Source organism: Acyrthosiphon pisum, chromosome A3 (assembly GCF_005508785.2).
Source record: "Acyrthosiphon pisum isolate AL4f chromosome A3, pea_aphid_22Mar2018_4r6ur, whole genome shotgun sequence".
NCBI lineage: Eukaryota > Metazoa > Arthropoda > Insecta > Hemiptera > Aphididae > Acyrthosiphon > Acyrthosiphon pisum.
This window is the reverse complement of record NC_042496.1, coordinates 35391160-35404287: the sequence shown is the minus strand read 5'-3', so window position 1 is coordinate 35404287 and position 13128 is coordinate 35391160.

Below are 13128 nucleotides of genomic sequence, written 5' to 3'. Positions count from 1 at the left end.
TTATTTCATGTATTATAAATTATAAAATCATTAAAAAATTATAATGATTGTCAAAGGTACAAACTGAAAATCGACAATCCAATAATTATTATTCGATAAGCCTCATAATAATGATGAAATGGGCATTTCATTCCTCAAATAGAATATTAATCTTTATTGTCATAATAATATCAGTAATTATTTATAATACTTAATTTTTTTTTAAACAATGTAAAATGTGCCTATTAAGAAATTTAGTTGAACTTCTTGAATTCTTTCAAATGTTCGGTTCGGGTCGAATAATACAATTTTATGTCAGGATTCGTAGAACCACTATTATACATAACGATTTTGCCTAATCCAGCATTGTGAATATGAATAATTTATTAATATATTGAATACCACCTATGGTTATATATATTATTGTGCCAACATTTCGATTTAAATATGTGCCGGTATATAAAACGTCAGACATAATATTATCTTTAGATTTAAAAAAAAATTCGAAATTAGATTCGGTTGTCATATAATAAGTATAGGTACGTAGAAAATTGCACGTTTAATAATTAGTACGATAATAGTGACTATAACAGTATATAAATTGTATATAAACACCTGCACGAGTGGTTGCAGTTTTCATGCATATAGAACTGTTGTTAATCAGTGCGTTGTGAAATTGAACGTTCATGTCGTATAATAATATAATAATCTCGCGTGAGTTTAAATTATAATATAATACGTAGATACTACCTAAATGAATTGCGTTGGACGACGAATTTGATCGTTTTGCGGTATTAATTGTCCGCAATCGCCGTCAAGTAATTTTTAACTATATAACGTCTATAGAGGTACGTCTAGAGCGGATTGAAAATCAAACGCTGCGTACACTATAACAGCTGTGTACAATATAATTATAAAGTGTATTGTATTATTACTATTAATAATTGTAACGTTATCGAAACGCAATACATAATATAATGCGTATTTCATCCATTCGCTATTATTAATACGGACAATACAATAAATTGCAATAGTGTACAGAATAACTCGCTCGAACAAAATATATTACCTACCACTGTAACAACATAGTACGCTAAATAGATGCCTTTATAGGGTGTCAGCATTTGTGAATCCGCTGTGGCTAAGGGGCTTTAGCCTCCTCGCGCTTTGGAAATGTTTTATATTATATATCTATTTATATATTAAATAGTTCATACGTCATACAATCCATACATTTATAATATAAATAAAATTGTTAATATCATTGTCAAATCGTATCTATATAATGTTATCAATAATATTATAATTGTATTTTATCTGAAAAAAATGTAGCACCACCCCCCTACCCCATTTCAGATTTCAAGATCAACACGTGGATGGTGTTCCTCCGTGATCTGTCACAGTCATGAAATCAATCCAGTAGTTTTTAAGTTTATTCGTTACAAGCAAACAAATCTTTCCTCTTTATAATATTAATATATATATATATATATAAGGATGAGGTGACTGACTGACTGATCTGTCAATGCACAGCCAAAATTACTGAACGGATCTGGCTGAAATTTGGCATACAGATAGCTAATATGACGTAGGCGTCCGCTAATAAAGGATTTTTGAAAACCCCTAAAGAGGAAAATATAGGGTTGTAAGAATAATACACTAGTGGTGACACCTATCCAACAAAATCAAATTTAAATATATAACATTGGTGCCAAAATACAAAACGTACGAACTTGACATTTGGAATAGTGGTTCCCATAATGATCTAGATGTGCAATAAGGAAAGATTTTCCAATATTCACATTTTAAAGAGCTAACCTTACTTTTAATTTATTAACAGGGCCGACAAATCTAGAATGAAACAAAATGTTTGGATAGGTGTTCTTGCCTGACCACAAACTAAGATATAATGAACTGGAAACGAGATGTTTGGCCGGGGGGTCGGAGGACGGCCACAAAAAGATTCCTCACACTGAGAACCCAATGTTTTCAGCGCTATCGGTGGTTTTATTTGGCTTTACATTTTGTATCTTAGTCCTTGTGTTATACATATATCGTGGTAAACCCTGGGTTCCCATTGGTAAGTGCGAGGGTTGCTTCTTGTACATACATTCGTGACCACTGATAAGCTGCTCGTTTCCAGTCCATTATATCTTAGCGTGTGCGCTTGACATTAACAGCGCACGGCAGTTTGTAACGTTAGTCTGTTTCGTGGCCTGACTGCAGCTGTTGTTGTTGTCGTCGGCTTCGTCCACGATTTAAGATGTACAGGTTACTCAACGACCCTATGCCCATACACTATAAAAGTGGTGCACGAAAATGTTGGTTTAAAACAGCTGATCAATGATATGAGAAAAGCTATTAGGGCTCCAAGCGCGGTTCACATCAAACAACGACATAATATTGTAAAAGACCTATATTGATATATTTTGTAGTATCAAGAGAAATCACTATAATACAAAAGAGCGAACTGTAATTCTTGTTATGACAAGGTCGATAACTTTTCGTGTACCAAAATACAAGTTTCGTTGAGTAACCTGTATATCTTAAATCGAGGATTCTATAATTACACGGTGTTATTGTTGTGCAAGGAAAAAAGTCCCATTTCTTGACGAATTGAGTGGTCGTCGTTTTTTAGAAAATAACCAAACGCGGTGACGGTTGCTTTTGTTTGCTTGAAAGGAAGTTGCTCATCTGCAAGGAAGGTGTGCACAATACTGGCCGGAAAGTTGTCCACCGTTTACAAAACATTATAATATCATACACGTAATGCGTAATGAGTAATGACCGTGCGTATCCGATCGTCGTCAACAACCCGTTTGTCGTCGAAATGATTAAGGGTAATTTTCACGGCCTTAATCGTCTTAACATGGTGTTTGTAAAATCAGATCGATAAGTTCTCCCTATACTTTATTGTGTATATGGGGTATAGGATGGAAGTGGCGTCGCAACAAATTTCACGCCGGGAATGTTGGTGGTGGCGGTGGAATTCCCATGTATCGTTCTGATGAAAGAATCTCATCATCCTTTAATGTATAATATCATCATTGTAGTCACCCTCGTCGAAATCTTCCTCATCATCACCCGCCTATTACGAGCCTACCATTTAAATTTGTTAACTTTCTATAAACTGGAATTAACTCGTGTATTATTTCAAAACGCATGTATTCCAAGTATGTGTTAATTTAGTTATCAAAGATATGTTTATTATTTTCATTAAATCGTACAGAATATGATATTGAATTTGACTTTATAGAACAGCTATATGTGGCGGGTCGTGCGGGATGGTACGGCCACTCACTACACGGACACTCAAGGCACGGTCACTCACAATATGGAGCTGAGGGGGTATTAGTATGACCACTTACGGTATGGGAAAGTAGTTTCTAGCTATGTATCCAATAATTAAATAGCAGTATACATATAATTTATTATGTATGAATGTATGATGTTTATATATGTTTACAATGTTTACATGAATTTATAATATATTTATGAATACCTGTATGTAAGCATGTGCATCGTTCATTTGTATGTATATGTGAATAATATAATATGTATGTAGTATCTTCTAGCTATATATATCTGATTATAAAACATTTTATAGATGGATAAGTTGATTAATACACGATAAATTGACGGTGACTTATAAAAAATGAATTAAATAAACTGATAAATCGATGAAAAAAATTGATTAATTTGATTGATTGAGCCGTCCTATATGTATGTATGGATGTGTAGGTGGGTGTGTTGGGTAATGGACTAATAGGAAATAATTTAGTAAAACTATGATACCTATTTGGTTGATAGTGAATACCCTTCTCAGGTTATTTATACTACATGGTTGGTGAAATAGTAGACTATTCTATGAACAATTGGGTGCGGACGTGAAAGCATGAGTTAAGCTATAGGGATGGCGGGATAATGAGATTTTCTGGATTCACGGAGGAGACAGAACATACCAAGACTTACTATTTATAATAGATTAAAAACAGTTAAATAATTATTAGAACTTGAAAACGTCTTTTTAACAACTAAACGTCTTATAATAATTTTGTAAAACTCGGGAGAGTACTATAATTATATACAAAAACAACACTTTTATAGCCCTTAAAAAATTTCCGCCTGGGGTAATCATGCCACTTTTCCGCCTTTCCATTACCATAAAAGCGGCATTGAATTGTCGATTTATCCCAGTCGTCGACCGCTGCCCGTGTATGAAATATTCTGATTGAAAAAAAAACAATCGTACACGTTTTCGGGAGAGATGAAAATTAAAACGTGAATTAATAATATTTGAACTGGGCACCGGTAACGCCAAACGGTTATTGGATTGTATTGTTATTAATTTCGAAATGAAAATGTTTGATTTCGTTAAAACGGGAGAGTATAATTAGTTTAAAAGTGTTTTTATCGATGCTAAATATAAATTATAATATATTAATGACGCATGACGTCGCGTTGTATTTATTATTATGTGCGTTTCTTAATCCGAATTATTTTGAACATTGCAGCCATGCGATATGTGCGTTCACAAAATGATTTCGCGTTCTCGTTGAACCATCGTTATTTATTCAAAAGTAATTCGTGTAGGTAAGTATAACGAAGATGAATAAACGAAATTAATAAATAAACAACATTCGACGTTTGCGAGAACGCTGCAAAGAGTGTATAATATAATAATAGACAGTGTATATCCTGAGGATTTGATGGTTTAAATTGCCACGATGTTATAATATTATTTACTAACTCGCTATATTATCCGGCGTTTGTCCGTGGACAAATGGAACGGAGATGAGAAATCCACTTGCGGTGGATAGTAATAACTAATAAGCAAGTACTTAACTTTTTTTCTTTCGTGTAACCAATAATAATTACAAGTCGGAAATAACCGGATGTCCGGATATGATTTTAATATTATTTACAGCGAGTAAACCATTTTAAGATATCTGGTTCAATTGATTATCCAAACCTTCCTTTGATCGTAAAAAATAAAACTCGGTTGAAAGTTGTTTGATTCTATAAGCCTCAGCCATCATACACTTTGCCATTTATACATAGATAACACCCGTGACTTGTACTACAATACACTTATGATTCGCCAAAGAAATGTGTGGAAAATATTTGGTGCCATTTAGTTAAAACTGTGAATTTGTATATTATATGTGTCATTGAGATAAAATCTGACTAATATTTATATATTAGCCCACTACCTATCTATTATAATATATCTATCCATAATATCCGTTTTACTTCAGTTAAAATATTCTCAAGTGTTTTTTGTCAAAATTGGTTGAGTGTTTTTTTAATATATAGACTCTTATATATTGGTGTTGTTAAATTTAAAATGTATATAAATTAGTTATTTGTTGGGCTGAAGATTATTAATATAAAATCTATTAATCAAAAACCTCAAAATATCCATGCATTTTTGTATTAAAAAAACAAATGATATGCGCTTAAAATAAGCTCTAAAAAAATGTATTATAATATAAAATATTTAAATATATAATTCTTAAATTATATGCACGTATGAGACGCCGTAAAGTGACCAATAAGGTGGCAATACGAAGCTAGGGTGCTGATATATGTAATTATTGTAAGAAAAATCTGTAATTTTTTGTAAACTGTAATTGTAATTTTGTACATGTTGTTAGGTATTTTATAATACTTGAATTTATGTAAATAAACGATGGCGGACCGGCGGGAAGGCAATAAACCATAGGCAGTCCTTCCCTGGTTCGGCGATTCGATAATATTAATAAAGTTGTTGCAGTAGTAGTTATAGTAGTAGTAGTAGTAGACAGTAGTAGCAGTAATTTAAGTAGTCGTTATTTTAATACAAATACAATACCTATAGTACTAGCGTAATGGTTTTAGTTCAAATAGTGTTTTATATATATTTATATTATGTATAAATATTTATTTATTTCGGGTGTATGGTAGATTTTACATTCATCTTATATTCACTGTATCGATCAAAAACGTATAACTTTATTCCTTCTATTTTTTTCTTTATTAAAAACTAATTACCTACGTAACATACATATGAAAATGTGAAATAATATAGTCGAGTCATTATTTAAGACTCAATATATTATAGATAACATAGTTGGGCAACTATATATAAGAAACTATATTATGTATTAGATAATATATATAAACTTAGTTTTGTATAACATACGAAACTAAGTTTATATAATATAATATCATATTATGTTATATGTTATATATATATATATATATATATATACTTCAAGTATATTGTGTCTCATCGGTGTTATTACACTTTAATTTTGACCGAAGATCAGTGTAATTGCCGTCCAAGACTTGTTCTGTATATGTGAAAGAGTGATGGCCATAACGACATAATTTCAAATACAGGGCTCGTAATATTATGTTTCTGATACTTTGTTCTTTCATAGAATTAATAAAACTTGAATCTTTTTCGATTTATTTTGGCCATACCTATAGTGTTGAAACTGCGTTAGTTCATTATAAGTCATTGCACATAAGGATACTGTAGAGCATACTATACGAATCACGATAGGCGCTCGAGTGCTCGACAAGGGTTTATTCACTAAAAACACTGTATAATGTATATTAAATATATTATAAACTTTTACCGAGTGATTCATTTAACGTACGAGTATCTATTTCGATACACAAAAATTTAATTTTGGACGAGTAGCTTATTGGCCACAAGTAATTTAAGTTTAGATGAGCAGAGTGGACTAGTAAGGCTGGTACCTACCTAATGAAATGTTGTTCCGCTATTCTGCTCATCAATACTTTAATACCTATATATAGTTAAAAGTTATAAATTATAACTAATAATTTATTAGTAATAAACAATTGGTCTGAAATTTGATTTTTATGGAACGCAATACTCCGAATAATATAATACTATGCTTCAAAATATGAAATTGTAAATGTATGTTTTCAATCATTCAAAATGATGAAAAACTTAAATATAATAACTGAAATTATAATGCGTCTGGGTGCTCGTAATAGATGTGCGCTGCAATGTGTCCACGTGTTTGTTTTCGCGGTACGATCGTCTCTTTCGGCAAAGGGTTGACGGCCGCCGAAGCCGACGGAGTATATAGTGTTATATGTTATATGGGTTTAAATAGTACGTGCACTGATTTATCGCGTTCCGGACAAGGGCAACCGCGCAATGTGCCACTGTATAATAATAATAATATGTAAACGTCGGCGCCGGGGATGTGTGTATAAAATAATGTATATAATATATTATAATATGTATAATACTGTACGCATTCGAAAAGATTCACAGAGCCAGTTATTCGTGAGGTTATAATAATAATATGTCCCGCGGCGTTGAATATAAAATATATTATATAAAATGCGTGTGCACAAACCTCCCCGTCGGTACCTTCGGGACGATACGTTTTTGGACGTGGCGAGTTACACTCCGTAGTCGTATAGAAAAATATAAAACATACAAATTTATAAAAACCGTATTTTTTGAAAAACATTTTTTCACCATCATTTGAGATGATCAAAATCTATACGCGTACATAATATTATTATCATCGTATTATTTTGTGAACATGTTCATATTCTATCGCGTGAACGACGGTATAATATTATTACGTGCGCAGTGGTTGCAGAGCGTCTATACCTACACAATATAATAATAATATACGCGTCGTGTTTTTTATATAGATTTTATTATCGTTGCACGTCGGTGGCCGTTTTACGGGGCGAATTCTGCAGCATCGTCATTATTATTGGTTTTACAGCGACGATTCTGGTTGTCCGGGTACCGTACCTACCACTGCAGATATATATTCCGCAAAAGTTTCATGTGTAGCCATCGATATAGCACTATCGATTGAATATTTCATTTGGTTGGTATAAAACATAATAAATACCGGGTAATCCATTAAAAGTAAGAAACAACATTGAGTATTGCTTTCAAAAACGTTAATAGTTTTTGAAAATAATTTTGTTATGTAATATTTTAAGTCGTTAAAAAAAACATTTTTCTAAATAAGTTTAATTTTTAACCATTTTTTATTGTCATTATTATTTAAATTTCACTTTTTTTTTTTAATGACGACATGCATTTTTAATTCTTTATTTCAAAGCAGGATTTTTTGAAGTTCTTCGCTCTAATAAAAATCAAATTATGGACGAGTAGTTCATGTGCTATGAGTATTAATTAAAGAATGGATGAACTGAGAGAATAGTGGTATAGCCGGTACAGGCGTACGCCGCAAAATGTTGGTTTACTACTCCACTCAGATAAACTATAAATGGGTACTTATAACTAACGAGCTACTTGTCCGACATTTGATTTTTACAGATCAAAATACTCTAAATAATATTATATTCTGGAATATATGTTGTCATTCAAAAGAGTAAAAACATAAAAATGATAACGATAAAAAATAGTGGAAAATATAACTTTTTATATTTTTACTTTTAAGTTTTCAATATACTGGTCATCTATACTTTATATTATACATTATACTTTTTTTTGGCATTTAACAATATATAATATACAGTTATTTACAATAATTTAAAATGGTTAATGATACGATAGAATAGGTTATGCATAACAATTAACAATAGTAGTAATACAAATAATAAATTCCGTCCAAATGATAATAAATACAATTAGAGGACATAATTGTATGAGATATCTATGTAATTATTTATCTATTAAATTATTATTATTGAGTAAGAACGTCATTGGCTACACGTTTGAGCCAACTAAGACTAGGCTTGTCACTTAGATGGAAATATTGGGCACTGTTTACGTGTTTTTGTTTGTCAAAAACGTTGATCGATATAGTATTTTTTATTTAAGTTTTAATCGTGGAAAGTGTAAAGTGTGAAGGGTTTCGTTTCTGACGAGCCCGGGTGCATTTTAAATAGTTTATATTATTTTTGACGGAAAAACTTGAATTTTATTTATATAATGTATTTGGTACAATTGCCACAAATGGGGGTAGCATAGAGTATTAAGGGTACTAAGGGTTTCCGTATTGTTTGCTTGCAAAAAATCAGGGAGCATTTTCATCTCAAGACAGTTTGTCACTTAATTAATGGGTAAAGTATTTTAAGTTGTTGGTATCCTTGCTGTAGTTTTGAAGAAATGTGCGGGTTCTGATTTCAATTTTTATCTACGATATCTCCTAGATATTTGTATAGCTATAGACCAAGAAATATTATCACCACCATATTCTAGAGTGCATTGTGGAGATTGGTATTGACGAAGTGTAAATATAAGTACTGTTGTTGTTTTCGATGGGTTTAAAATAATTTTCCATTTTTTCGCCCAGTGATTTATTAACAATAGTTTAGAAAAACACGTTTAGAAAAAAATGTATAATAATACATTTTTTTCTAAACGTGTTGGCATGCAGTGACTTATAATATTATGCAAAAGAAATATTTTCAAAATCATCGTGATTTTTTAAAAATAACGAATTTCTTATGTTAAATGGATCAGGGTATAGTGTACTATTTACAAAATATAATTACTTGTGAAGATATCACTAATTGCATACATTATAATTCAGGGTTTAAATCAAAAATAATAATACCGATTACCGTTATATGTATATTAAACGTTATGATGGAATGTTTGTTTAACGTTATATAGAATTTAAACGTTATTCAACTTAAGCGTTTAAACGTTTTGAAGCGTTTAGCGTTATCTGATGGATATAGCTTGTTTCCCGCACAAAACAGAGTGATTGAAAAATATAATATTACAAAAATAACTATAATATATGTTTTAATTTTATAAATATTTTTTTTTTCAGGCAATTATATGTTTCAATCGTTTATCGTTTCTGTTTCATTATCCGTCATCCGTTTTCAATCGTTTATCGTTTAGCGATATGTTATCCGTTAACCGTTTCAATCGTTTATCGTTTACTGGTACGTTATTCGTTATCAATTTCAATCGTTTTTTGATATGTTTACCGTTATACTCATAACGTTATAAAAACGTTTTGAAGCCCTGCATTATATTATAATATTATACATATTCATTTGTCCAAGCTATATTATATAAACAAGTGTGGTCAGTGTGGAGTTTTATACGGTTCTAATACTCTATAATGTCGGTCTCATTTCTCCCTGCTAAGATAACCACAACTATATAGGTTTATAATATTTAGTAGTTATATAATTGTAAAATATTTTGAGGCTCCATGAAATATTTCAATTTATTTTTATTAGTTTACCGGGAAAAGTATGGCGTATGATTCACAATATTATTATATAATGTCAATTTTAGTTTTACATTTTTTTTAAAATTACTTTATAATATTATAATAAATTTATATTTTTTTTACTGTGAATTTATTAATAACCTATTTATAAATATACATATACTGCTGTAGAAAATACATTATTTTGTTTCGTTATTTTTTTCTGTTTCAATCTAAAATTTGTCTACATAATATACCAGAATAGATGGCAAAATAACACAACTAGAATATAAGAAATGTTGTAACTATTGAAATGTCTATCAATTATTAGTCTACCCTATATTATGTTTATTCTCAAAATAAATATTTCACGAATTTTTTGCATGTTGAAATCGAAATATTTCAGACTTTGAACACTATTTATATTATTTATTCACAAGGAAAATCGTTTTTCAAACCAATAATGAATACCTTAACCTACACTAAACAATATATAATAAATTGTATATGCGCATTTATATCTATCTGTGTATATCATGATCAAACGACAAAAACTGCACCCTACCTCGTGGCCCATCAAAACCCTGCAGCTGTATATTTTAATCTCGCAAATAGACAATTTTTTTTTTCTTTCAAATTTTTTTTTTTTCATAATATATATGAATGTATCAAATCACTACGCGTATAAACTTTGCACTCGAGTTTCACGATTCGCCGCGTCGGCTTCCGCAGTCTGTTGAGCAAATATTATACGCTTGAGTTTAAACGGTTTTAATATGCTACTATACATGTAGAATTATACGTATATATATTATTATAATAGCTTAAACGTTTTTGAAATATTATCGTAATATTTCGTAAGCAACTCTTCTTCGTGTGGCCATATAATATTATATATTTTAATAGTTTAATTTTAACCGCGTATACATCATAATATCTATATATATTTATAACATACCTGTACATTATGATATAATATACCACAACCTACATATAGGTATACCCAATAACATCAGTAGATATCTATATTTTATTTACTGCCGTGTCGATCGTGGATTATCTAATGATTCTTTAAATTAATAAATTACTATATAATATTATATACTTTCCATATATGTTGTGCACGGTTGCTGTTATATTGAGTAGTTTCATTTCACAATGTCGGTATATTTAACACGAAATAAAGTTGTTTTTAAAAACCAATGTAGTATATACATATACCATCGCCCGTAGTTCTTTATCGTGAGTAGATCATTTCTAATAATTTATTTAGTATAGATAATGGTTATTATATTTATAAATAACGAAATATTTCTACATTATATAATTTAGTAGGTGCCTACTCATGTTCAATGTAGTTTATTATAGGATATAATATACACTATATATATATTGGGACTTAAATATTTTAAACCACCTGGTTGATTTCACGAAAACGTCAAATATTTGTTTATACATATAATGTTTTGAAATCATGTAACTAATCGTCCAGCTAGGTATATATTAGCTGTAGCGTTTAATGTCAGAAATATGCTTATGTATTAATATTTCGCACGTACGTCCGCGTTTAAAAATTGACAAACGTTGAACGCACGCAAACATAATAATATATACAATAATATAAACCAATTATTTTATAGGTACTTGGGTAGGTGCTTAATATGTACTCGTAGTTACCACGTGCCCTTACTGGAATTCAATCACTTTTTTTTACGTAAAAGTTTTACCACCAATTATATGTTCTTACGTTGACCTAACTATTAAAACCATAAAAACACGGTGCACACAATGGTTTATTACATTTCAAAATATCAAACGTTTTACATTATCTAATTTTCTTTTTTTTCTTTTACTGAATTTGCAACAAATGGTGTACACTTTACATAGTGATCATTAATATAAGCAACAATTAAATATATTAAAAGAAGCAATTAAACTATTTAGATCATATTATTATTATTTATTATATACATTATATACGTTATCATTGCTGGTACCGGGCAAACCGTTTAATGTCTAAGAGACTCATTATTTCAAAAAACTGTAAATGTCATTGAATATTTTTTTAAAATTATTTAAAATTTTTAAAAAAACAAAACTTATCCAAACAATTTTTTTCCAACTTCTTATCATTATAATTATTTAAAATTTAAATATTAAATGAAAAAATGCATTTTTGCATTTTTAACTATTTATTACGAAACAAAAATTTTTGGAGTACTTACTTCATTACATAAAAATCGAATTTTGAACGAGTAGTTTTTAAGTTATAAGTATTTAAAGTTGAGATGAGTAGAGTGGTACAAACGGGGTACCCCGCAAAATGTTGGTTCACTACTTCACTAAATCAAAAACATAAATACGTAAGTAGTATAACTAATAAACTACTTATTCGAAATTTAATTTTAATGGATTAAAATACTCTGAGCAATATTCTGCCTCGGAATGTGAAAAATTTAAGTTGTCATTCAAAAGAGTAAAAAACATAAGAAGTAATGCGATAAAAATAGTAAAATATAATTTTTTACCAACAATTTTATTCAGGAACAACTTAAAGTTATATAGAAGAAATATTTTCAAAAACGTTAGTGTTTTATAAAATGAAGAGTGTCTTATGTTAACTGCATCATCTCGTATGGTACCTATATCCTGGTTAAGTGTAAAATTGTACTATTATTAATATTAATATACATTCATAAACCTCTGATATTCTACATTTTACTTTTATATAATAATATGAGTGTGAACATGACAAAGGGATTTTTTCTCCAAGAAAGCTTTTATGATATTTAATTTACTCCGTTGTCAAAATTTTCATCGTCGGATACTGCAACCATTAAAAACATTGTATATTTTTTTTCAATGGACCCACGCACTCGTTGGCCAAACAATTACGGAAACAGCTGGTCGAAGTCGTGTTTATAATAATGAGGCACATAATATAAAATATTTC